The sequence below is a fragment of the Bos grunniens genome, chromosome X, assembly GCF_055505025.1.
Source record: "Bos grunniens cultivar Pamir isolate PY7600 chromosome X, Bosgru_T2T1.0, whole genome shotgun sequence".
NCBI lineage: Eukaryota > Metazoa > Chordata > Mammalia > Artiodactyla > Bovidae > Bos > Bos grunniens.
Window position 1 is genome coordinate 104,845,563 of NC_141194.1, and position 25,793 is coordinate 104,871,355.

At 52.3% G+C, this 25,793-nt stretch overlaps 2 pseudogenes across 1 annotated transcript; one reads left to right on the forward strand and one right to left on the reverse strand.

The window, feature by feature from the left end:
• The first annotated feature begins 10,690 nt into the window (after positions 1–10,690).
• Positions 10,691–11,934, forward strand: LOC147340988 (melanoma-associated antigen 10-like; annotated as a pseudogene). The gene has a single exon (XR_015159741.1). The product of XR_015159741.1 is annotated as a melanoma-associated antigen 10-like (transcript).
• A 10,170-nt stretch (positions 11,935–22,104) lies between these two features.
• Positions 22,105–23,574, reverse strand: LOC147340989 (protein EOLA1-like; annotated as a pseudogene).
• Between the last annotated feature and the right edge of the window lie 2,219 nt (positions 23,575–25,793).

Sequence of the window (25,793 nt, forward strand, 5' to 3'; positions counted from 1 at the left end):
TTTCATTGTTTCCCCCATCTACTTGCCATGAAGTGATGGGACCCGATGCTACGATCTTCGTTTTTTTTTTTTTTTTTTTTTTTTTTTTTGAATCTTGAGTTTTAAACCAGCTTTTTCTCTCTCCTCTTTCACCTTCATCAAGAGACTCTTTAGTTCCTCTTCACTTTCTGGCATAAGGGTAGTGTCATCCGCGTATCTGAGGTTATTAGTCTGTTTTATTTTTTAAATTCAATGTCTAAGTGAGATCATACTTTGTTTGTCTTTCTCTATCAGACTTGTTTCACTTAGCATATTGCCCTCCAAATCCATCCATGTTCCTAAAAATGGCAAAATGCCATTCATTATTATGGATGTATAGTAGTCTATTATGTGTGTGTGTGTGTGTGTGTTTGTGCCACGCCTTATTTATCCATTCATCCACTGATGGGCATTTAGATTGCTTCCATATCTTGACAATTGTAAATAATATTACCAGGAACATTGGAGTGCATGTATCTTTTCAAATTAGAGTTTTTTTTTATTTTTTGGATATACACCCAGGAATGGAATTGCTGGGTCACATTGCACAATTTTAGTTTTCTGAGAAACGTCCCCACTATTTTCCACAGTGACTGCACCAGTTTACATTCCCACCAACAGTCCACAAAGATTCCCTTTTTGCCATATCATTGCTAGCATTTGTTATTTGTGTTCTTTTTGATGATAGCCAAGGCAATGGAACCCCACTCCGGTACTCTTGCCTGGAAAATCCCATGGACGGAGGAGACTGGTGGGCTGCAGTCAGTGGGGTCGCTAAGAGTCAGACACGACTGAGGGACTTCACTTTCACTTTTCCCTTTCATGCATTGGAGAAGGAAATGGCAACCCACTCCAGTGTTCTTGCCTGGAAAATCCCAGGGGTGGTGAAGCCTGGTGGGCTGCCATCTATGGGGTCGCACAGAATCAGACACAACTGAAGAGACTAAGCAGTAGCAGCAGTATTCTTACAGGTATGAGGTGACATTTCATTGTGATTTGGATTTGCATTTCCCTGATGGGTTAGTGATGTTGAGCACCTTTTCATGCTCCAGTTAGCCATCTGTATATCTATTTTGGAAAAGTTTCTATTCAGTTTTTCTGCCCATTTAAAAGTTTTTTTTTTTTCCCTGATGCTGTGTTTTTGAGGTGTTTATATATGTTGAATATTAACCCCAAATCACTCATTTGCAACATTTTCTCTCATTCAGTAGGTTCTTTTCATTTTTTCAAAGGTTTCTTTTGCTGTGCAAGAACTTTTAGGTTAAATTAGATCCCTGGGCTATGCTAAGTAGCTTAAGTCGTGTCTGACCCTTTGCCACCCTGTGGACTGTAGCCCACCAGGCTCCTCTGTCCATAGAATTCTCCAGGCAAGAATACTGCAGTGGGTTTCCATGCTCTAAACCAGGAGTCTCCCCGACCCAGGGATTGAACCTTCATCCCTTACCTTAGCAGGCAAGTTCTTTATCATTAGTGCCACCTGGGAAGCCCATTTGTTCATTTCTGCTTTTATTTCCTTTTCCAAAAACAATGCTGTTGTGATTTATGTCAATGTGTTTTCTGCCCATGTTTTCATCCAGAAGTTTTACATATTTAATCTTACTTATCGGTCTTGAATCCATTTTGAGTTTGTTTTTGCATATAGTGTTAGATGATATTCTAATTTCATTCTTTTACATGCAGCTTTTCCCAGCACCGCTTACTGGAGAGACTCTCTTTTCTCCATTGTGTACTGTATTCTTGCCTCCTTTGTTGTAGATTAATTGACTATAGGTGCATAAGCTTGTTTCTATGATTTCTATCCTATTTCATTGATCTGTGTGTCTGTTTTTGTGCCAGTACCATACTGTTTTGATTCCTATAGCTTTGTAGTATAGTCTAAGGTCAAGAAGCTTGACTCTTCCAGCTCTGTTCTTTTGTTTGTTTGTTTGTTTGTTTTACTTTATTTCACAGTGTTTGATCATTGTTGTGGTATATGGGATCTTTGATATTCATTGAGGCATGTGGGATCCTCAGGTGTGGCATTCAGAATCCTCAGTTTAAGCACTTGGGATCTTTTTAGATGTGGCATGCAGGGTCTTTAGCTGCAGCAGGTGAACTCTAAGTTGTGGCATGTGAATCTCAGTTGCAGCATGCTAACTCTTAGTTGCTGCATATGGAATCTAGTTCTCTGATCAGGGACCAAACCTGGGAACCCTAAATTGAGAGAATGGAGTCTTAGCTACTGGACCACCAGGGAAGTCCCTCCAAGGTTGTTCTTTTTTCCAAAGATGGTTTTGCCTATTTGATGTCTTTTGTGTCCATACAAATTTCTAGTTCTGTGAAAAATGCCATTGGTAATTTGATAGGGATTACATTGAATCTGTAGATTGCCTTGGGTAGTATAGTCATATTACAAAATTTATTCTTCCAATTCAAGAACATGGTATAGTTTTCCATCTTGTGCTGTCTTAAATTTCTCTCACCAATATCTCACAGTTTTCCAAGTACAGGTCTTTTGCCTCCTTAGGTAGGTTTATTTCTAGATAGTTTATTCTTTTTGATGCAGTTAAATGTGATTATTTAGTGGTAAATGGAATAATATCCCGAAGTTCTCTTTCTGCTAGTCACTGTTAGTATACAGAAATGTGAATAGATTTTTATATATTCATTTTGTATACTGCAACTTCACTGAATTCATCAATGAGCTCTAGTAGTTTCTGGACCAGGAAGCCAGATGGTCTCTCAGCCAGAACAAAAGGGAACCTCTAGCTACCACAGGCAGCCAAGGGAAGCAGGGGTGGGTGGGCATCTCTCAAGAGTATGCAGGGACAACCAGAATATACAAAGGGGAAGAGGGGGACTGGGGATTCAGCCATTGCCAGGGAGTGCCCTGCCACAATCCTGACAGCTGAGGAGGCAGCCGAGAGTGTTTGTGGGGTCCCAGACAGTCTAAAATGGAACTCGGGTTTTCAGGGATCTGAGGCATTCCTGGGTCACATGGGAGGGCACTGAGTAGGGCTTCTGTCTATGGGACACACTGGGCAATTCTATCTAATTGTCTGAGCTGTGTCTACAGACATTTAATTCAGGTGATGTTTCAGCCCCCAGTTTTCAAGAATCAACAAGGAAGCCCACCCCTCGCTGGTGACAGGAGACTTCCAGCATGGAGCCAAGATCCACTGGGGGATCAGTGCTTATGTGCCTTAGATGCAGACTTGTGCTGAGACACAGCATGCTTCCTTGTAACCATGTGGCAGACTTGAGTGTCAGGACCCTCGCCACCTCCTGTACCTCCCCTGAGTCCTCACTACTCCGTGATGCAGGTACCCCTAGGATTACCCGTGTGGGGAAGCAGAGGCTCAGAGTGGGTGAGCCAGGCAGCTGGGGATCAGCAAGGCTGAGGTTCCCGCCTTGGCATCTTCTCACCTGAGCCCTCTCTCTCACTCACTGGGCTGGGCTTCTGGGCCCCGACTGGCTGATGCCTCAAGGTCAGAGGCATTTCTGATTCTGGAAATCTCGGGAAGATCCTCAACCCCAGGAGCAGAGTTGGAGTGGGGGACATTAGTGGGGTGGGCCCCCTATGTGGGCCACCCTGCATGGCTGCCTCTTTGATGCTAGAATACCAGGCCCCAGAGCAGGATGGCAACTATCACAGCCTGGACACAGAGACAGATGGAGGTCCCATGGATGGCGGTCACAAGAAACAGAGCCACACTGTGTGTGAAGGCCCAGGGTGACCGCCCCTTCCTGCGTGCCTGGGACCAGGGTGTGCAGAGCAAGGCCTGCTTGGGGTGGACATGGGCAGACTGCAGAACCCAGAGTGTGGTGGCCTGTCCTCCTCCTGTATCCCTGAGACCTCAGCCAATGGTTCTATAGCCCCCACCCTGGGGTTCCCACAGACCAATGGCAGGGCCCAGAGAGGGTCTGTGTGGGGGATTGGCTGCCTAGCCAGCAACAGTGCACAGAAAGCCAGGTGGCTGTACCTTGACCGTGGAACCCCACCCTAGATGAAGCTGTATTTGATTGCAAGGTTGACATGCAGAACCCTCAAGGCACCTGTAAATACAGAGGAGGGGCTGACTTTGAGGGTCACACGTCTGTTGGTGTGTCTTCCCAGGCCCAGGGCTCCGGGACAAGAAGGCTATTCCAGGTTTACAAAAGGGCTCGGCCTGAGACTACATGCCTGCACACAAGTGTCATAGTGCCCACTGCCTTGGTGAGCGTGGACCAGGAGGCTGACACACTGACCAGACTGGGTGCAGCCAGACCTTTATTAGGTCACTTAGTGACTGCCTTGTGATGTCAGCCCTGAGCAAGCAGAGACCTTTGGTGAGGGCTGAGCACCCTTGTGAGCCTGGACTGCTCTTGGCCACTGCACTGTCCCTTTTCCAGGAAGGAGGGATGCACTACAGCTCCACGTGGCTGTAGACAAGGAGGGCCCTGCAATGGATGAGGTCCCTGACTTTGGGAGGCCTCCCTTTCCTCCAAACACATGGACTCTGGGACTCAGCTCAGGGAGTTGCACCGCTCCTTGCAGACCTTTTGGTCGCCCTGGCCCAGCCCATGCCCACAGGTCACCGCAGCTTCAGGCTGCTCCTGGAAGAGAGTACTTTTCAAGCTTTGAGTGAAGAGCCTTTATTGAAGAGGCTTCACACCGAGTGTGGTGCCCTGCCAGGGGGGAGAGGGCAGCCTCCTCCCCCTCCCCTTTCCCAGGAAGTGGTGGACCATCATCAACAGTCACCACTTTGTGTCCATCTGGTGAGAGGAAGATGGCACTTGCATAGGCATCAGTTAGGAGCTCTTCAAGAACATTTTGGAGAGGGGGGACTCAGACAAGGTGTTTGAGACAGACTGTATGAAGAGCTTCATCCACCAGCTTAGCCTGTACGGATTTAGCAAAGCACGCCAGAATGTGCTCATCTCCCTCTGCCTGAACAACCTGCTCACAGAGGAGCCGCCTGTCTGTGTCCTGAGCAAGGTAAAGGCTGGGTCCTGGGAGTGGGGTGGGTACCAACCTCAGGACTGCCAGGGACGGTGGCAGGCCTGCTGGGAAAGCTGTGTGCAAAGACAGGACTGAGGACTGGTGTACGGGCCCTGGGGGAAGCAGGTGGGGGGAGGGGTTTATGTGCCCCAATAACTCCCTCGTGGCTCAGACCTGAAAGAATCCACCTGCAAGGCAAAAGACCTGGGATCAATCCCTGGGTTGAGAAGATCCCCTGGAGGAGGGCATGACAACCGACTCCAGTATTCTTGCTAGGAGAATCCCCATGGACAGAGGAACCTGGCAGGCTATTGTCCATGGGGTCACAAAGAGTCGCACATGACTGAGAGACTAAGCACATGACTCCCATAACTGTGGAATAGAAGTTTAGTGCAGAGAAGCACAGGTCCTTTCCTGGGAAGTGTCCTGGTCAGCAGAGAAGGTGCAGGCCAGGGGTCGACACCTGCACAGAAAGTAGAGAAGCTTCTGCAATCTGCCTGCTGCAAATGCCAAGTCCCCTCTCCAGGACTTATATGGATACACTCATTGAAAAGACCCATCAACGGCTTGACAAGAGCCTGGCAGAGTGGCTTCACAGGCCCAGGGACACTGTCCAGCAAGCTCCTCACTTGAACAGATAAGGAGAAATTAGGTATCCCTTTGTCGGGGTCACCATAAGAGCCCTTCCTGTCCTGAGACGCACAGGACTGGAGCCTGTGGTCTCTGCCCAAGGCCTGTGGCTGTTCAGTTTGGGGACTTGCTGGTGCCTGGACAGCAGGCTTAAGGTTTGGCTTCATTGCAGGGCCTGAATCTGGTGACCTTTTCTTGTTTCTCTTTTCTTTTCCTTTTTCAGCTGAGCACTCCAAGGGTGTCACATCTCAGCACCCTCTGCTCGCTGGGGTGTCCAGTTTATAATGCACTTTCTCTTAAAAGAGTGTTTGTCCTGAGGAGCATAGCAAATAGCCCTCCAGGGTCATGCTGCAGAGACAATGGCTCTGAGGCCAGGTGAGGGGAGAGTGCACACACCAGTCTACCAGAACCAGAAAGCGGGGTCTCCCTTGTTGGCAGTCTGGAGCAGGCAGAGGAGGCCCTGAGAAAGGACACTGGTCGGTGCAGGCCAGGGCTCTGTCAGCCCCGGCACTTAACTGCCACGATGCCCAATCAGGCTGCTTATTTCCAAGCCAAAATGCAGCCCCTTATGAAGGTTCACTGCCTGCGGAACACCTTAACTTTTCAGAAGGTTTCATTCCCTTTTTTGTCTTGACTTCTGTATGCCTCCTGACCTGGAATCTCATGCAGATGTTGCTATTTAAAATCTACGTTCCCAGGAACTTCAGCCTGTGTGGCTCTTGCTTACCTGTAAATCCATAAAGCAGAGATGTGCAGATTGCAATCGCAAGTCATCTGCTTGTCACAAAAGGCAATTTTTATTTACAATGTCAAGGCTGCCTGATATCAAAAGAGACCCATGAGGTGCTTCACTCCCACAGCTCAGTCCTTGGTGGCTTTTGACTGATGTCTGTAGAGTGAAGTGGCTAAGCACGTGTCCTCCTGGGCCGGGCAGAGGCGGCAGCCTAAGGTCACACAGGATTGGAGGGAGAGAGCATGGCCTTGATGGGCTGGCCCTGGAGAGTCAAACTGTCTCAAGCTCCAGGCGCACCCAGGTCACCAGAGGAGAGGCCAGGAGGCTCCAGAAGCATGGGTTTAGCTGTGTCCCTGGGGTTGCACAGGCAACAGTGTCTAGGAGGTTGGAAATGAAATTCAACCAGGCAGGGTGTCTCAGAGAGGGGGCCTGCCTCACAAGTGCTCCAAATAAGTAAGGGTGACCCTGGAGACCTGACTGGGCAGAACCTGGGGAGCCAGTGATCCATGGCCAACTCACTTCCCATCAGCTCTGCCCGAGCCTCACTTGACCCAGTGCTCATCTTGGATCCTCAGTGGCCCCTTCATCCCCTGGGCTCCCTTGCTCTGTCCCTTCACAAAGAGAGGTGCCATGACCAAACAGGGATGAGGTGGGAGGCTGGAAGAGGCTGATTTCTGGATGACAGAAACAAGGCTTAGCCTGTGGTGAGCAAGCTGGTGGTGCTCTGGAATTCCAGCTCTCTGCAGGAGGAACCATCTGGGACTCCGTGGGATCTGTCATGAGCCAAGACCCTGGGATGAATTGAGCTACAAACCAGCAGGGGAGGCTGATGAGACACCACAGCCTGGGTTTTGTCCATGCTTGACCCCACAACAGGGCCTGTGACCGGGCAACAAGGTGCTCAGCCATCCGCTGAGCCTCTGGAAAGGGAGGGAAGGTTCCCATCTCCAGGGTCTGAGGTCCAGGTTCTGAGGTCCAGGGTCTGAGGCCCAGGGTCTGAGGTCCTGGCCAGGGGGCCCCTCAAGGCCCCATGCAAATCCCCCAGATGATGAACTCTGCATGTTCCCACCCTCAGCAAACCTAGGGATGCTGAAGTCTCAGCCAGCACCTCTGACCTCTGAGCAGTGCTCTTGGAGGTTGTAGGGGGGCTGGGGGCAGCCAGGCCATCGTGGGGGTTGGGCTGGACTGCAATGAGGCTAAATCCTTGGCCCTCAGGGACCCCAGGGGCAGAGCAAGGCAGGTCAGCCACCCACACTCCTCTTGAATATCTCTCCTTCCTGGGGGAAGAGTCTAAAGTCGCCCGACCAGTGGGGACTTAGAACCCATGACTCAGGAGTTCTTGGCCCCCGAGAGCTCCTCTGGCCACTCTGCACAGGAAGGACCCATGGCGGGGGAGGGCATCCATGCAGACCAGTGGAAGAGAGACACCAGGAGACTACCCTGGGGATACCTCAGGTAGGAGAAGTGTGAACTCACTATGAATGGCCAAGGCCATCTCCAGGCTACTGAGTTCTTGCTAACTCACCTGCTGCTGCTCACCCACTTCAGCTAAAACAACATCATTTCTACACAAGTTTCTGAAGTCCAGTGACACTGAGGGGTGCCCATGGGAAGACGGTGGTTCCCTGTGCTTCCCCACCTTGGTCATGGGCACAGCAATCCCCCATCCAGCATCTGTGCTAGGGCTGCAGCCTTCTCTCAAGGTTTAAGGAGGACCCTCCTAAAAGAGGACGAGGGGTTCCAGTCACCCCAGAACAGCAGACACTATAGAACACAATTCGACACCGACTGGGATTTCTGGGGGCCCTGGTCAGGGCTGTCAAGCTGAGACCCCACACCCCCTCACTTCTTCAGTGAACTCGGGGGGTCAGAGGCTTGGTCTTCAGGGTGCAGTCTCAGGTGGGCAGAGGGAGGTGCCCGCATCCTGTGAAGACTCGAGGTGAGGACTAGAGGAGACTGAGGGTCCCCAGGAGATGCACGTGCCACCCTCCTGACAGTCCTGGTGAATCAGGGGGTGTGACATTCAGATGTAACCTCACTGATCCTGATGGGAGGGGAGAAGTGAGGGCCTGGGTCAGGTGCCCGGGTTCAGGTCAGCAGAGTGAAGGAACCCAGCTGTGATAGGAGTCAAGGTAGAACTCTGAAAGGGGCTCTGGTACCCCAGGACATCCAGGTCATCAGTGCTTTCAGCCCTGAGAGATCCTGGCAGGGTTATAGGAATGAGTCCCCTACTCCTGCTTGCCTCTCAGGGGTCCTGGCTAGGGAGGGCCTGGTTCGAAGTGGAGCAAGGTCAGGGACAGACAGTGGTGCCCAGATCTGCTGAGGGTCAAAGTGAAGAGCAGAAGGAGGGTTGAGGATGGCCAGGGGCATTATCTCAGCTTTGGGAAGCCCTGGGCATGGAGACTTGATGTCGTGTCCACAGACTCTCCCTGGGGGTCCCAGTAAAGTGATGGCCTTGGTGTGAGGGTCCCACCTCTGGTCAACAGAATTGGCATCCCCAGACCTGCCAGGGCTCAAGATGAGGACCTTTATGGAGGACACAAGGAATCCCACAGATCTCAGAACTTGCTGTCAGCCCAGGGTGACTCTGGTGGGGACGTGAGTACCAGGTCTCAGAGACACTGGAGACTTGATATAAGGGGCGAGGCCTCAGAGATTGGAGGGGAGAGTCTTAGATTCTGAAGCAGTTTAGGTGAGGACCCTGAGGGAGGACTGAGGGGATGCTGGACCCCAATCAGAGGAGACCAAGGGAAGCCGGTCCCTGCTGTCAGTCCTTGGTGGCCCTGGGTTACGATGAGTGCATTAGACATGGTCAGACTTCCTGACATCCAGGTCTCAGACTGGGGACCTCGTATATGTGGCAAGGCCTCAGGTGGGCCAATTCCCAGGTCCTTCAGGGTTTCAAGTTGAGGACCCTGAGGACGAACTAGGGGACCCTGTACCCCAATTAAATGAGACCTCAGAGAAGCCTGTCTCTGTTGTCAGTTCAGGGCTATCATGGAGTATGAGTGCAACGGACATGGTCTGACTTCTTGACATCCAGATCTTGGAGAGATGGGGCCCTGGTGTAAGGGGCAGGGCTTCAGCTGGGGAGAGGCGAGAAGCTCAGGTCCTGCCCAGAGGCAAGTTGAGGTGCCTGAAAGAGGACATAGGGGACCCTGAGTGAGGACCAATGGAACCCCACAAATCCCAACCCTTGTAGTCAGCCCTTGGAGACCCTGGTGTGAGATAAGCACACTAGGCCTGTCTGAATTCTTGACATGGGTGTCTCAGAGGACTGGGGACCTTGTGAAAGCAGTGAGGTCTCAAAATGACTGACCCTGCCTGGAGTCCAGACTCCATGCTAGGAATGACAGAGGTGGTTAGAACTTAAGACAGGGAGGTATCCTTGCCTTTGATGGGAGTCTTAGAGGCCTCAGAGTAGAGTGAACAGTTTCCTGACCTATGGCTTAGGGACCTCAGGATCTGAGGTGTTCGGCCACAGTGGGGAGTGTTCAGGCCTGCAGAGGGTGTACTCCTTGGATCCAGAGGGATAACTGAGCAAACTCCTGTCCCACCCCTGTGGTCAGTTTTGGGAGGCCAGGAGGGAGGTGAGGAAGAGCTGAGGATCGGGCATCTCCCCAGCCTAGGATCCACAGGAGGCCCTGGGCAGGTGCAGCCACATGTGGGGTCCATCAGCACTTTCTGTTCAGACTCAGGTCTTGTTCTTTGTTTCCCTGCAGGCCCCCAAAGGGGAGGGAATAGGTCATGCCAGGTGAAAGGTTAGCACTACACAGGGAGCCCTGAGGGGACCTCCCACCCCACAACTTGGGGGACCTCACAGATTCCCCCCCCTCCTACCAGCACGGAAGGCCCAGGGATATGTCTCAGTCTACCCCTGAGGTGTCCCCTCCATGTCTCTCACAGGAGCTCCAGGAGGCGAAGCAGAGGTCTGAGGACCATGTCCTGAGGTCAGAGATCAGAGGAGGTCCAGGCAGTGCCAGAAGTCAAGGTGAGGAGGGCGTCCTGAGTGTGCACCAGGGGCTCCCCTTCCCAGAACAGAAGGGAAACCACAAGGCCCATATCCCCACACCATGTCAGCCCAGGAACCTTTGGCTGTGCTGCCTGTACCCTGGGGAGACACCCCCCTCCTTCAGGTAGTCAGGTGTCCAGCTGCACAGGAAGCATGACCCTGTGAGGCTCAAGAGCACCCCTCAAGAGGAGACCTGTAAGTGGCCTGTGCCAGACTGCCCAGGATGTGTTTCTAAGGTGAGGCCGCTCACACCCCCTCTCTCCTCCAGACACATGGTCCATGTCTGTCCTCCTGCCTCACTCCTGTCTGTGGTTCAGTCCCAGGCATTGCACTTGGGATGAAGATGAGTGAGCTGAGCAATCCTGAGGAAGACCTTCAGGATCCAGGCAATCCCCAGGGCCAGGTAGAAGCACAGCTCCTGGGGTCTGAGGCAGGGAAGGCTGCATCCCCCTCAGCATCCTCTCCATCAGTCTCCTCCTCCACCCCTGTGGAGGTCTTGCCCCAGGAAGCTCTGAAAGAGATGATGGCTAACCTGGTGAAGTTTCTGTTCTTCAAGTATTGTACCAAGAAGCTGACCTTTAAGACCAAAGTACTGAATACAATCCTCATGGGTAATCAGGACCACCCCTGTGGTCTTCTATAAAGCCACCTCATGCCTGGCAGCTGGTCTTCGGCATGGTGGTGAAGGAGGTGGACTCCAGGGAGCACGGTTACATCTTGGTCCCCACCCTGGGCCTTACCTGCGATGCGATGCAGAGCAGTGGGCAGAGCATGCCCAAGGCTGGACTCTTGGTGCTGGTCTTCAGCCTGATCATCTGAAATGGAAACTGTACCCCTGAGGAAGTGGTCTGGGAAGCACTCAGCAGGATGGGGGTATGTCCCGGGTGGGAGCAATCTATTTTTGGGGAGCCCAGGGAGCTGCAGACCCACGTGTGGGTGCAGGAAGGTTACCTGGAGTACCGGCAGGTGCTTGACAGCGACCTTACTCGCTATGAGTTCCTGTGGGGTCCCCGGGCCTATGCAGAGACTAGCAAGTGGCAAGTAACAGAGTATCTGCTCAGGGACAACAAAAGGATTTCAAGGGTCTTCCAACCCCCATCTGCAGAGGCTGTGAGGGAGGAGGAAGAAGGGCCCTGAGCCAGAGAAGCAGCCAGGTGATCCTTCCGTCTGTGATTGAAGAGGAAGCAGTCAGCCTTCTCAATAGTGTGGGCCCAGGTCAGTTGGGGAAACCTGGTGTGTAGTACTTTTGGGTTCCTGTTCTCCATGATGATATGGAGATTCATCTCTGTTTTCTTTAGGAATTGTTCAAATTTTTTTTTTTTCAGCTGAAAACTTAATAAATTTCAATATATAATTGTGAATGAAATTGATCACACTTGAATTTGTGATTCAAGTTTAAGGACCCAGTTTAAGGACCAGAGTTTTGCTGTTTTGTAAAAGAGATTGGAAACTGTCTCATTTTATTTTGTGAACCTGAGCAAGGTAATGTGGATTAGAATTACAATTATTTTGCACATGTAAACTTACTTAGCAGTATACAGTTGGTGGAAGAATTAGAAAATAATAAAAGAAATTATTGTAGTGAATTCTTGCTTCTTATACTTTTAGTCTGTCCTTTTCTACAGCTAACCCATGTCTGTTTACTTGGATTTTGCTGGATATTATTTAAGAAAGTAGGAAGAAATTGATGAGATTAATAAGCTCCCTGATTCCTTGTCAGGAAGCATTTAGCAGGAGGCTTCCTGTGTGCTGTTTTGGATCTGTCAGGAATTCTCTGTTCCTTTTTAATTCCTGAATATTCAGCAATTAAGAGGAGAGGCAAGCCTCTCCCAGGGCTGAAGAATCCAGGCATTCCCTTCATTAGTTTTTCTATACGGTGATAAGTACCCTCTTCCTTTTTATGAACCATATGGTAAAAGTGATTATTTACAACTCTCTCTCTCTTTAATATGGATTGCCTATGTTTTGTAAGTCTGAAATTTTAATCTTTATCTTTGCTGAGAATAACTACAGTATATATGCCCACACCATGTTGATTAAAACACCTTTGCTCCATCAGAGCTTTGGTCCCTGTCTCTCTCTGTCTCTCTGTCTCTGTCTCTCTCTCTCTCTCTCTCCCTCCCTCCCTCCCTCCCTCCCCCCTCCCTCCCTCTCCCTCTCTCTCTCTCTCTCTCTCTCCCTCTCTCTCTCAGGCTATTTCTTTGGAGTGCAGAGGCTCTCTGAGTTCACTTTCCTGCCCAGGCTTCTAAGACCCTCTCGAGAAGGCACTCTGCACCTTCACCCCATCGAGAGGGCTCCTGAGGCCTCCATGAACAGAACAAGCCCCATTTTATTGGCTTTCTGCATAAACCAAGGAATATCAGCCTCTTTCTCTCTCCTTTACTTTCTTATTGGTCGACTCCGGACCACCAGATTCTAATCCACTAAAAGACCTCAACAATCCCTGGCTCATTTATTCCACAGACCTTCATGGAGCCTCTGTTCTGTGGGAAGCTCTGTGTTAGCAGTGGAGACACTGGGAGAAGCAGGACACACCCACACTTAGAGTGGGAGTCTAAAGTCACTCTGAGGGTCCAAGGCCATCTCCAGGCAGCTGAGTTCTTGCTAACTCACCTGCCACTCCTTATCCTCTTGGGCTAAAAGATATTGTTATCTTCTGGTGACCGCTGAGGGGACCCCCATGTGAAGGTGAGTTGTTCCCTGTGCTCCCCCATGGTCATGGGCATAGCATGCCCCATCCAGCATCTGTGCTTGGACTGCACCTTTCTCTCAAGGATTAAGGATGCCCCTTCTTGAGTGAGGATGAGGGGGTCCAGGCACCCCAGAATAGAAGGCCCCATAGAATACAACTCCACCCCTACTGGGCCTCTTGGGGGCCCTGGTCTGGGTTGTCAGGCTGAGACCTCATGCCCCCTCACTTCCTCAGTGAACTCAGGGATTCAGAGGCTTGGTCTTTGGGAAGCAGTCACAGGTGGGCAGATGGAGGAGCCCTTGTCCTGCAGAGACTCGAGGTGAGAACCAGAGGAGACTGAGGGTTCCCAGGGAATATATGTGCTGCCCTCCTGACAGCCCTGGGAGACCAGGGTGGAAGGAGTCCAGATGTGACATCACTGATCCCAATGGGAGGGGAGAAGTGAGGACCTGGGTTAGGTACCTGGGTTCAGGACAACAGAGTAAAGGAACCCAGCTGTGCTAGGAGTCAAGGTAGAACCCTGTGGGGGGGGGCTCTGGGACCCCAGGACATCCAGGTCATCAATGTTCTCAGCCTCTGGAGTCCCCAGCAGGGTTGGGGGAATGAGCCACCTACTCCAACTTGCCTCTCAGGGGTCCTGGCTAGGGAGGGCTGGATCTAAGGGGAGCAATGTCGAGGTGAGAAGGTGGTACCCAGACCTGCTGAGAGTCAAAGTGAAGAGCAAAAGGAGGGTTGAGGATGGCCAGGGGCATCATCTCAGCTCTGGGAAACCCTGGGCATGGAGCCCTGACTTCATGTCCACAGACTCTCCCTGAGGGTCTTGATGCAGTGACGGCCTTGGTGTGAGAGTCCCACCTCCATTCAACACAAGGGGCATCCCCGGAACTGCCAGGACTCAAGATGAGGACCTTGATCAAGGACACAGGGAGCCCCACAGGTCCCAGAACCTACTGTCAGCCTGGGGCTGCATGAGAACAAGGTCTCAGGAACATTGGAGAGTTGATTTAAGGGGAGGGGGCCTCAGAGATTGAAGAGGAGATTCTTAGGTTCTGAAGGAGTTTAGGTGAGTATCCTGAGGGAGGACATAGGGGACCACTCAAGAGGAGACTTTAAGCAGCCTGTGTCAGACCATCCAGGGTGCATTTCTCAGCCGAGGCCTGTGGTCCCAATCTGTCCCCCTGTGTCACTCCTGTCTGTGTTTTGATACCAGGGATCATGCTTGTGGTCAAGATGAGTAAGCTGAGAAGCCAAGCGAGCCTGAGTAAGACCTTGAGGACCCAGGTGAGGCCCAGGTCCCGGTGGAGGCACAGCTCTTGGGGGCTGAGGCAGGTGAGGCTGCATCCCCCTCGGCCTCCTCCACCCCTGGGGAGGGCAGCCACTCTGCATGCTATGAGTTCCTGTGGGGTCCCCAAGCCTATGTGGAGACCAGCAAGTGGCAAGTCATGGCGTTTCTGCTCAGAGTCAACCAAAGTGCTTTGAGGGAGGAAAAGGGGGCCTGAGTCAGAGCAGCAGCCAGGTGATACTTCCCTCTGTGATTGAAGAGGGGGTGGTCAGCCTTCTCAGAAGTGAGGGACCGGGCCAGTTGGGGGGACTGGTTTGTAGCATCTTTGGGTTCCTCATGACTATGATGACATGGAGATTCATATCTGTTTTCATTACAAAATTTCCAAACTTTGACAGTTTAATAGAAGGCTAAATAACCTTTAATGTCTTAGTTTGTGAATGATGAGGATCAAAATGTGTTTGTGGTTACCCATTTCAAGTACAAGAGTTTTGCTCTTTTGTAAAAGAGATTGGTCATTCTTCCATTTTGTTCTGTGATCCTGAAAGGGATTCATTGGAATTGGAATTAGAACTGTTTTGGAAACATGAGCTTACTTAGCAGCAATATTGATGGGGTAAGATTTAAATAATAATAAAGTGATCATAGTGAATTCATGTTTCTGTCCTTTGTAGGTATCATTCTCAAAAATTAAGTTATCTCTGTTTATTTGGATTTGTCTGGGTTATTTAAGGAAGTAGAAGACAACTAATCTGAGCCACCTGCCCAAGGGCTAATTTATTCCAAAGACCTTTACAGAGCCTCTGCTCCCTGAAAGGTTGTGTTAGCAGTGGGGAACTAGGAAAAGCAGGACAACCCTCACTCCTAGAGCGATGGTCTAGGAGCCAGAGTCACAAGAGAAAGTTGGAGAGACGTCCACTAGTCCCATAGAACAAGGGAACATGGAGCAGGGCAGTGAGGCTCCAGGAGGAGCACCTGCAGGTTGGTGCCTGAGCCAGGATGGTGTGGGGCCTTGGAAAACTGGGTTCCTTCTGTGAGAGGTGATTGTGATGAGGCTGGATGGTGGCACCCCTCAGTATTGCATTGTGTCTTGGGGGTGATGGGAAAGTCTGAAAGGGATCCTTGCTGTGAGGTGTCCTTTTGCATCTTGGATAAAGCCCAGAGAGATCTCTTTCTGGGGCAGGAAGGAAGGGGTCCTGGCTCTTATCACATTGCTGTTGACCGCAGGGGTAAAGGAGGTGTTTTCCACCCCATACCTGCAAGGAATCCTGGAGAACTTTGGTCACACTCCCTTGAAGTGATGCCTAAGCAATCCATGGAACTACCCTCTCTTTCCTGGTACTGCAGATCCAGAACCCAAGGTGTTAATGAGCTTTAAATTATCTCTTTTTGTAATTGGCCATTAATCAAACACTTTAACTTTGTGGGGATGCAATGAAGGAATATAAGGGTTTGGATGGAAGACCAGCTGGGACAGAGGCAAAGACTGGTTCTTGCTTTGCCTGCTGGAACACTCCTCAACACCCAAAATTAACAGGCCCTATAACTGGAAATGGGGCTTCTGGGGTAGCTCAAAGGATAAAAACATGCTTGCATTGTGTGTTACCTGGGCTCAAGCCCTGAGTCAGGAAGATCACCTGGAGTAGAGTATGGCAACCCACTCCAGTATTCTTGCCTGGAGAATTCCATGGACAGAGGACACAGGTGGTCTATAGTCCATGGAGTCTCAAAGAATTGAACATGACTGAGCTAATAATGGAGAAGGCAATGGCAACCCACTCCAGTACTCTTACCTGGAAAATCCCATGGATGGAGGAGCCTGGTAGGCTGCAGTCCATGAGGTCGCTAGGAGTCGGACATGACTGAGTGACTTCACTTTCACTTTTCACTTTCATGCATTGGAGAAGGAAATTGCAACCCACTCCAGTGTCCTTGCCTAGAGAATCCCAGGAATGGGGGGGCCTGGTGGGCTGCCATCTCTAGGGTTGCACAAAGTCGACTGAAGACATGACTGAAGCAATGCAACAGCAGCAGCAGCAGCAGGAGCAGCAGAGCTAATAATACTATGGTCCACTATGGCCTAACTGGAAAAGTTACCTTGTTTTATTTATGAATAATCATGTTTGGCTGATTAGCTATTCCACATCCTATTGAGGTGTATATTCTGTGACATGACCTGGACCACAGAGCAGCCAACCCCTTCCCACAGTGGCGAGTGGAGAAGTGTCTGTGGGCAAGTGTGAGAGATTCCTGCCATGCTATCACAGTGCCAATGGCCGCCAGGCCCTGCCAGCAGCATCACATACCTCAGGCACATTCTGCAGCCCAGTATATGGGTTCCTCAAACCAGCTGTCTTTACAGACGAACTTAGGCCATGGGGCTTGGGCATCTTCCCAGGATCACATGCTAGTGAGGGCCTGGGTGGGCTCAGAGCCTTGGTCTCAACTCCTCTGTAGCCCCCACCCTTCCCGCCCACCCCAGGAAACTGTCTCACCTTCTAACTTCTCATGCCTTTCTCTTCTCAGTGCTACACAATACCTCTCAGGTGACAAAAAGCAGGTCTGTGGAAGGAAGGGGACAAGGAGAATAAGAAGCACTGTGGGGCTGCTCTGTGATTTGCTGAAAACTGACTCTGCCAGGGGCTGGCATCTCTGTCCAGTCCCAGCGCCTCCCACCTGAGGGCGTCGCCCTGTCCCTGTTGCTGCCATGGGGCCTGCTGCCCAACTGAACCTGCCAGGCTGACCAGCTTCTCACCGAGAAGGAGGGAAGGAGGGTCTGACCTTATGGCCCCAGTGTCCAGTAGGATAAGGCCCCTACAGGAGCCTCCTCTAATACAGGAGAAAAGTTGACATGGGCAGACCCCCAAGGCTCCAGGTCTCCACAGGCACAGTGAGGGTGCAGAGCACCTGGAGGTCTTCTGGGCTGGGCACACCAGGGCATGGACCATAAGCACAAGGGCAGGAGAGTGAGGCTGAGAAGGGCAGGCCTTGGACATCATGAGGGCTTGTGTGTACACAACGCAAATATCCTGAGCCAAAGCTGACAGAAACTCCTCGGTCCCATGCAAACCTACTGACAGGGCTCGGATGGTGACTGGAGGGGACAGAAAAGGCAGCTCCCTCAGGACCCAGGGAGTGAGGAGGGGCCCCAAGTCGGGGGGGGGCAGGAAAGGACACCTAACCAGGCTGCCACAGACACCATGGTCTTTGGTCCCCTTCAGAGGACCCACCAGGGGCCCCCACAAATGATCACAGCCTCCAGGGCTGTGTCCCAATCCAATGAGCCAATCTGAAAGAATATTTTGTCAACCTGTTTAGGAGCACAAAGGCAAGGGAGCAAGCCCAGGTCAAGGCCTGTGACCTCTATTCTGGCCACCAGTCCTCAGACTGAAAGGCCCTGGGTGAGCCTCTTCCACATCCTCTTAGCTCTTCCCTTTTAGACACCAGGCAGTAGCCCTCACACAGGGCAAATGGCCTTGCTGAGTGGCAGAACTGGGGGGACACAGTCTCTACGGGGACAGTACTAAAGGGTCCTCACACCATGGGCCTTTCCAAGGTACCAGTCTATCCCCTACACGGTGATTTTGAAGACCAGTGACCCACAAAGGTCAGAGAACATACATCTTCAAACCCTCTGCCCTATCGCCCATGTGTGGTGAAGACAGATGACACTCACTGGAGTTTCATCCTGTCCCACTCTCACCCATTTTCAAATATAGGTAGATGGGGCTTCCTTTGGTTACATCTCACTCAACAAGTCAGACATGTCCCTGGGAGTGAGTGTGTGTAAAGGAGGCCCTTTGAAAAGTGCCCAACCCGTGAGCCAACTAAATCATTTGACATACCTGCCATCTGGGTAAGGGAGAACAGGTCCACAGTGGTGGTGGGGACAGCAACAGGAGCAGAGAAGATAAGAGATGGTCTCAGAGAGGACCAATGAAGTGCTTGTTTTAAACAAAAGAGGCTGTACCTTGAGCCCCTAATCAAGTCCTTCAAAGGGCAGGTACCCACAGACATGCAAGTTGGACATGGGAGGCAGGACCAGGGGTAGCAGAAGCCCAATCACTCCACTGATGAAAGGAAACAGTCATTTTGAGGCAGTCTCCAGGGTGGCTGAATCCAAGGCTCTGGAAAGGGGATGAGAAAAGCACACACACAGGTGTTCCCAAAGTGAGGACTCTATGGCCACAAGAGCAATCTTTATGGGAAAAAATGGAAACTGAAGACAGCACCCTGTGATTTGCAGTGGGATGATGTCTGGGAGTAGGCAGAGCTCAGGAGGCTGCAAGTTCAGCAGAGCACCTGGCTGTACCCTACCACACAGTGTCCTGGGGAGTCTGTGTCTCAGGTACTTGGGGAACAGTCAAGTGGAATGTGAAGTCATTCCCACTGTGCTCAAGCACAGCCCTCCTGTGGGGACAGCTTGATCTGAGGGGCAATGGGGGCAGGACCACAGGACTCTGACTTTGGGGCCATCTGAATGGGACCTACCAACCGGCAGTACCATTCAGAAGAGACCAAATCCAGAAGAGGGGCAAGACCATAGCCGAGGGTATGGGGGGTGGGACCACCAAATCAGGCTAGGCCAAACAGCCCCCTATGGACCCCATCTTCTGGAAAGGACAGTTGCCAGGGGCCTATCTGACCCATTGGGTCTCTCCCAGTGATAGCTAAGCCAGGACTCTCCAGGGCCTGGCCCTTTAGCAGAAGCCAACCACAGCCCTCCCCATTGGTAGGGAGGGGGGGTGGAACAGGGGCACATTTGTCAACCCATCCAGGGCCTGGCCCTCTGAAACAAGGGGCCTGGCAGCAGATGGGAGCCTTTTCAGGCAACCTGAAACATACTTTTCTGTACTTTCAGACAAGAGATAAGCTGGGGATCCCATCTCCATTCCCAGACTCCCTCCCCAACACTGGGCTGGGGCTGCCTCTCCACATCACCTCTGTGACATCATGAACCAGTTAAGGAAGCTGACCACTTAATTGGCTGCCTGTCCCATGACCCAGATTCTAGAATTTCCAGAGAGTATTTATGGGGCACCTCAACCCTGGTCTGAGGCCCTTCTGCCCTGAGTGCTCACTGCTTCGGTAGAGAATGCTCCTGAACTAGATTGGCTCCATGACTACTCAGAGTTCCCATGAGGCACACACAGCCCCGCTGGCCCCATCAACTGATGGGGCACCTGCAGCAGGGCACTGCCTTGATGTCTCCCCAGATCCAAAAGTAGATTCAGGGGAGGCTTTGGAGAAGCAGTGGGACCAACCAGAGAGCCTAGATCCAGGCTCCCAAGATAACCCGCCCCCCACAGGGCCCTAACCCAGTAACAGCCAACAAGGAAGAGAACAACACCGTCCTCAGGCTGTCCTTCCCCAGGAAGCTCCGGATGATCATGGAGGATGCAGCCTTCACCTCTGTGCACTGGAACAAGAAGGGAGACACGGTGGTCATCGAAGCAGATCTCTTCCAGAAGGAGGTCCTTCAGCACAGAGGTACAAACAGCATCTTTGAGACAGACAGCATCAAAAGCTTCATCCGTGAACTGAACCTGTAAGGGTTCAGTAACATCCGCCCTCTGGGTCACTCTTCAGGGAAGAAGAAGATGATAGTAATATAGAAAGCCCTTCCGGGGAGACTAGACTTGATGACCCAAGTGCTGGACAGGTTTCATTTCTTAGAATTTTTTCTCGTGAGATGGTAGTTAAGGAAAGAGGAGAAAGCAGGGCTTATCATGTTCCACGAATCCCCTTAGGACCCACAGGGGTGACTCCAGACCTTGAGAGGCCAGTTGATGTCAGGGACCATCAGTAACACCTCAACTGAGGCTGGCCCCAGGGGAGATCTAGGGAGAGCCCTTGCTTGGGCCTCATAACCTGCCAGGAATGAAGAGACCTTGTCTTCATAGTTAGCAAGGCTGGGACGGTGGTGGGAAGGAGGGCAGTGAGGAACAGCTATTCTCCCCAAAGATGGCTAAAGTGATTCATTTCCTTTTAGATCTATCGCAACTCCAACTTTCAGAGAGCCTCTCCTCCTACAGAACATCCAGTGGAAAGACAACCCCAGAACAACTGCTTAGCTCATCACCAGCACAACAACGAGCCCAAAGAGAAAGAAGCATGCAGTAGCGACCAGACACTTTCCTCGATTCCATCATGAGTCCACCCAAGAGGCTGACAAGAAGGCCCAGGAGAGAATGCCAGCTGCTCAAGGAATCCCTGGCCAGTTCTCATTTGCGTTCTGTGGCCTTTGGTTTATGGGCAGTGTAGCCTTGCAGGCTGGAGCAAACCATCTCCCCAGTGAGCAGGACGGCCTCAGTGGTGAGGGCATGTCCAGTAACGCCACATCTGTATCTCTGGCTACTGCTGGAAGGGACACCTCAGGGTAACTGCCCAAGAGCCCCCCAGGGTACCCAGGTTATGGTTCAATGATGACTATGTACACCTATTTTTCGTAATGATGGCGGCTGTTTCAGTTGTGGCCCAAGATGAGGCCTCTGAGGCACTCAATGGCACCCCATTCCAGTACTCTTGCCTGGAAAATCCCATGGATGGAGGAGCCTGGTGGGCTACAGTCCATGGGGTCGATAAGAGTCAGACACGACTGAGTGACTTCACTTTTGCTTTTCACTTTCATGCATTGGAGAAGGAAATGGCAACCCACTCCAGTGTTCTTGCCTGGAGAATCCCAGGGACAGGGGAGCCTGATAGGCTGCCGTCCATGGGGTCGCACAGAGTCAGACACGACTGAAGAGACTTAGCAGCAGCAGCAGCAGCAACAGAGGCAGAGGAGGAGCAGTAGGAGTCCTCAGATTACAAATGTGCCCTCTGTGAGCAGTTCAAGAACAACCCCAATCCCTGAGCTGCCAGGACCCCAATGACACTCAAAAGCACTCTCTTGTAATCAAAAATATATTTCTGGGTCTAATAAAGTATAGCAAAACTCCAAAGGAGTAAATAAAGAATCGAATGAGAACTGCGAGTCTGTGTTCTTTCTATCTGTCCATGCTATTCACACACGGCATTGGGTGAGCCAGATGAGGCTGGAAGCCCACGCCCCAGGCAGGCCTCAGTCCAGTCCCCATGGTCCCTTTTCATCTGAAGCAGCAGCGTTTCACACCCTCAGCCAAGAGTGTGGCTCCCAAGCAGAGCGCTGAGGCCAGCCCAGGATGGGCTGGTCCCTGGGCCTTGCCTGACACACAGCAGAAGTGCCAGTCTGGCTCCTGACCATGGGGGCATCACCTTTAATGAGTCATGTACCCTGAAGCAGAAGGGGCTCCTCCTGGGTCCCCTGATGATGCCACAAGTTTCTGGTTAGCAGCTGAGCATCTGTCTCCAGCTCCTGATCCAAGGGCCTCCCCAAGAGGCCCACCAGAAAGCAGGGTCACCCCACCAGCCAAGGGCCTTGTAAGCACATGACCCCAAACCCAAAAACAAGTACAAGGTTTCCACAAGGTGAACACTAGCCCTTGTCATTCTGCTCTCACAGCTGTATTTAGGAGCCTGTCTTTGGATCAGGAATGGCCAGACACTGTAACCAACTCACACACTTTGTGACCCAAGGGACACTTTACAGTAGGGCAAGGGTCACCTGCAAGGACACACCGCATCCTGTTTCAGGGCCACTGGGCCTCTCTGCCTGCCAAAGGCCTCACCGGCTGCTCATGCTCAGCCCAGCCCCCAGCCTTCCCCATCACCCCCTGGTCACTGTTCCAACATCAGGGAGATTGGACCAGAACATAGAGGGAAAAACACTGACTGGTTTCCTAACAACACATTTCTCTCAACCACCCAGACCCAGCAGGGCCAAAACGAGTGGTGACACCATTTTACTGTAAAGGTCAAGGTCCTGGAGACTCATGCTGAGTCCAGAGCAGCACCACATGAGGGGTGTCCCGGCCCCCCGACCTGCACCAAGTTTGCAGCACATCCCAGGGTGGGGCTGATTTAGACCTGAACCATGTCCAGGGCACAGCCGTGACTGGACAGTGTCACTATGTGCAGGTCTCTTGGTCACCTTCCTCTCGAGAGCCCAGCCTGGACAGGCCTCCTCCTCAAAGGGGATCAGGTGCTCCAGGATGTCCACCTAGAAGATATCCTTACCACCCCTCCCAGGGATGGGCTGCAGCATCCAGCAGGGGTGGTGAGCACAGTCAGGTACTTCTGTTCCAGTTTGCATAGCAGGGCTTGATTCTCCAGCTCCTCCACCTCATCAAGTCTAGGTTTTCTGGGCACAGCAAAGTGTCCCCAATGTCCATGAGACCTGTGTACAAAGACAGGACATAGAAGGAGAACAAGGTGACTCAAAGTCACACTTGCTAGAGATTAAGACCATATTATGGAGGGGACCTGAGGTCAACTGGGTCCTCTGGTTGAACATTTCAGATGGACTCACCTGGGCAAAGGGAATTCGGGGTTAGGCCAAGTGAGGAGGGAATGAAATGAAAGGGAGAGGCCTGGTGCTCCATGAACCCACCAGGCCATAGGCAGGTCTCAGTCTGCCCACTGAAGGCTGCAGGGACAGAGCAGGAGGGCCCTGGCAGGGAGCCTGCGGACATCAGGTCCCTAAGGGATTCACCAGCAGACAGGTGTTGCTGTGGGGCCTCACTCCTGGGGAGTCAGGGGACTTGCTCAGGCCCGGCTGCAGGAAGTGGGGGTATGGAACCCAGGCTGGGTACCTTCCTGGCTATGGTCTCTGCCAGGCACACACACACACATGTGGGGATACACACACAGATACACACAGAGACAAGTGCCATGTGCAGACCTGGATGTGCCTCTTCCTCAGAGCACAAACAGGGACTGGGGCCCAGACTGGGGGTCAAGCACTTCAGCCACCGTCTCCCAGCCCAGGGACCCTTGCTGTCCCTATGAAGAAACCTCAGCTCCCCCACTCCCCCCCACAACCAGTTAAAAAGAAAACAAACAAGCACAACCAGGCTGAGATAGAGGGCAGCACCCGGGGCCTTGGAGGCAGCGCAGGGCAGGGCGTCATTTGCCCACAATCACTCTACGGCCAAACTTGTCCCCATCCTGTAGCAAGGCCTGGATCTGGGCAGGGCTCATCCCCAGCCTCTGCTCCAGCAGCTCCTGCCAGGCAGCGTCCTCCCAGTCCCAGTGCACCATGTGGACAGCCAGGAGACAGTGCTGGTGGCCACCATAGCATGGGCCACCACCGCATCCCCAGGGTCTTGACACTGTTTAAGATGAAACCTTCATAAGGCTACTGGAAGGACAGACAGCCAAACTTCATCTCCCAGGGCTCCCAGGACCTCATGTGGCTGCAAATACACAGAACCACAAAGTTTAGGAGCCTGACACAGCAGCCTCCAAGCTCACAGCCCTGGGCTGGACCTCAGCCCCGGGCCAGACCTCAGCTTCACTTGCTTGAGCTTCCTCCATGTCTACTGACACAGAAAGAGGGGGGTGTTGTCAGAGAGGGCTGACTCCTTCCATCCGTCTCCACGTGGTCTGCTGACAGGTGGGTGGCAACCCAAAGGGCGCATCTATCACACGGAGGCTGTGGGGAGGTCAGGAAGGAGGGTACTATAACAGGAGAGAGGCATGTAGTGAGTTCCAAGACAGAGGGCCCCAAAACACTGGGAGCACTGAGGAGGGAGGTCAAGCCCCCTGGCTTCACAGCCCAGAGGCTGGGCTTTAGTCCTCTCCCAGCACAGACAAACACTGTCCTGGGCTTGACTTCCCCCACCCCCAGTGAACACCCCCACCCCTGAGCTCCCGGCCTCATCTCTGTCCATGCTCTGTAGATCCTCCATCTTAAACCAAGGCTGATGAAGGCAGATCTGTGCTAACCAACCTGGCCTCGGCTCTGGGGCTGCCCTGGACCTCAGATGGCCCTACCAGGTGTCTTCCCCATGTGATTGGGAGTCACCTTCTTCCCAGCCCTTCCTGCACCACTTCTCCACTATCAGCAGATGCCCCAGCCTGTGCTGAGAGCCTCAAGAAAGAACAAAGGAGAGCAGAAACTACTGGAACAGGCATGCTCTGTGTCATCACCAGGGCCTGGGATGGCACCACACAGGGATTACAGAATTCAAACCTCAAATAATCTGCTAGGTTACTGTCACCTTGTTCCATGGCTGAGGAGGCGCTGACACATAGAGACACAGCCCATGACTGCAGGGGACCTGACCACATGCACCTCCATTCTCACTTCTTTTCTTGTACCTGGAGGGGTGTCCCTGTTCACTGGAGCAGGGTGAAGGCGGAGGAGCAGAGCCGCGGATCTGAACCTCAGCAGGGTCTCAGCACCTCGCAAGGAGACTCCATTTCCATGTGGCTGTGAGGATGGGGACAAGATCCCAGAGGAACCCAGCCCAGGGCCTCCCAGGCCTTTCCTTCCCTGAGCACAGCAGAGTCACAGTTCTCCCAGGCCCACAAGGCCCCACATGATATGGCTCCTACCCTGGCAGCCTGCTCTCCTCACCCCTGGATTCAGCCCTGGTAGCCATGAAAGCCGTCCTTCCATCCTTGGAACATTCCAGTGTGTTCCTTTCTCAGAGCCTTTGTAGGGTGTGAGGAGTCACATCCTGTCCCCTCAGAGTCAGGTGCTGGAGTCCCAATCCCAAGTACCTTGGCTTGACCTTACAGACAAAGGAAAGGTCTTCACAGAGGTGATGGGGGTCAAGCGATCTCATTAGGATGGACCCTGCTATAACAGGACGCCTGTCCCCATACAAAGGACACATTTAGAGACAGGCACACAGAAGAACTGGGGTGAAAATGAAGGCAGAGCTCTCCAAGTCCAGACTCGCCCTCCATGCCAGCAAAGCCCCAGAAGTGAGGGGTAGAGATGAGACAGACTCTCCCCACAGCCTTCAAGAGAACCAACATCAGTCGACACCTCGACCTTGGCTCCCGGCCTCCTGAACCAACATGGTTTGTAGTTTGAGCCACCCAATGCGATCTTGATGTGACTCCCAGCAATTGGAGACAGAGGGTCAGCCCTGCCTGGACATCTCTCTGCAGGGGAAAAGGGGGATGGGGGATGGCTTCTCCACCCCCAACACCTCGGGCTCACTCCTCCACATCTGCACATCTTCATGTGTCTGTTTTCCCCCTTACACAGTGTCTATTTACACCTCCCAGCATTGGGGGCCCAACAAGTTACTGACACTTCCCTCCTGATGGAAGGGAAGGGAAATCTCATTCTGCCAATACAGCCACTCGATGGGACCACACACTCACTGACTGAAGAGCCATGCAGGAGGAGGCCAGGGGCACAGGGCACACCCCAAAGGTGTTGACACACACCAGCAAATGGTCTTCTGCAAAGGCTCCCCCGTGTCCACTCCTCCAACCACAGGCAAGGGTACCATGTCCTCACGCCCTGGATGGCCTCAAGCATCATCATTCCATTGAACCTCTGCCCACCCCCTGGGTGACAAAGGGTCACCCTCTTCACTGAGTCTGGCTTGGTTACCAGGGAACCTGGTTGATCCCTGAGTCATG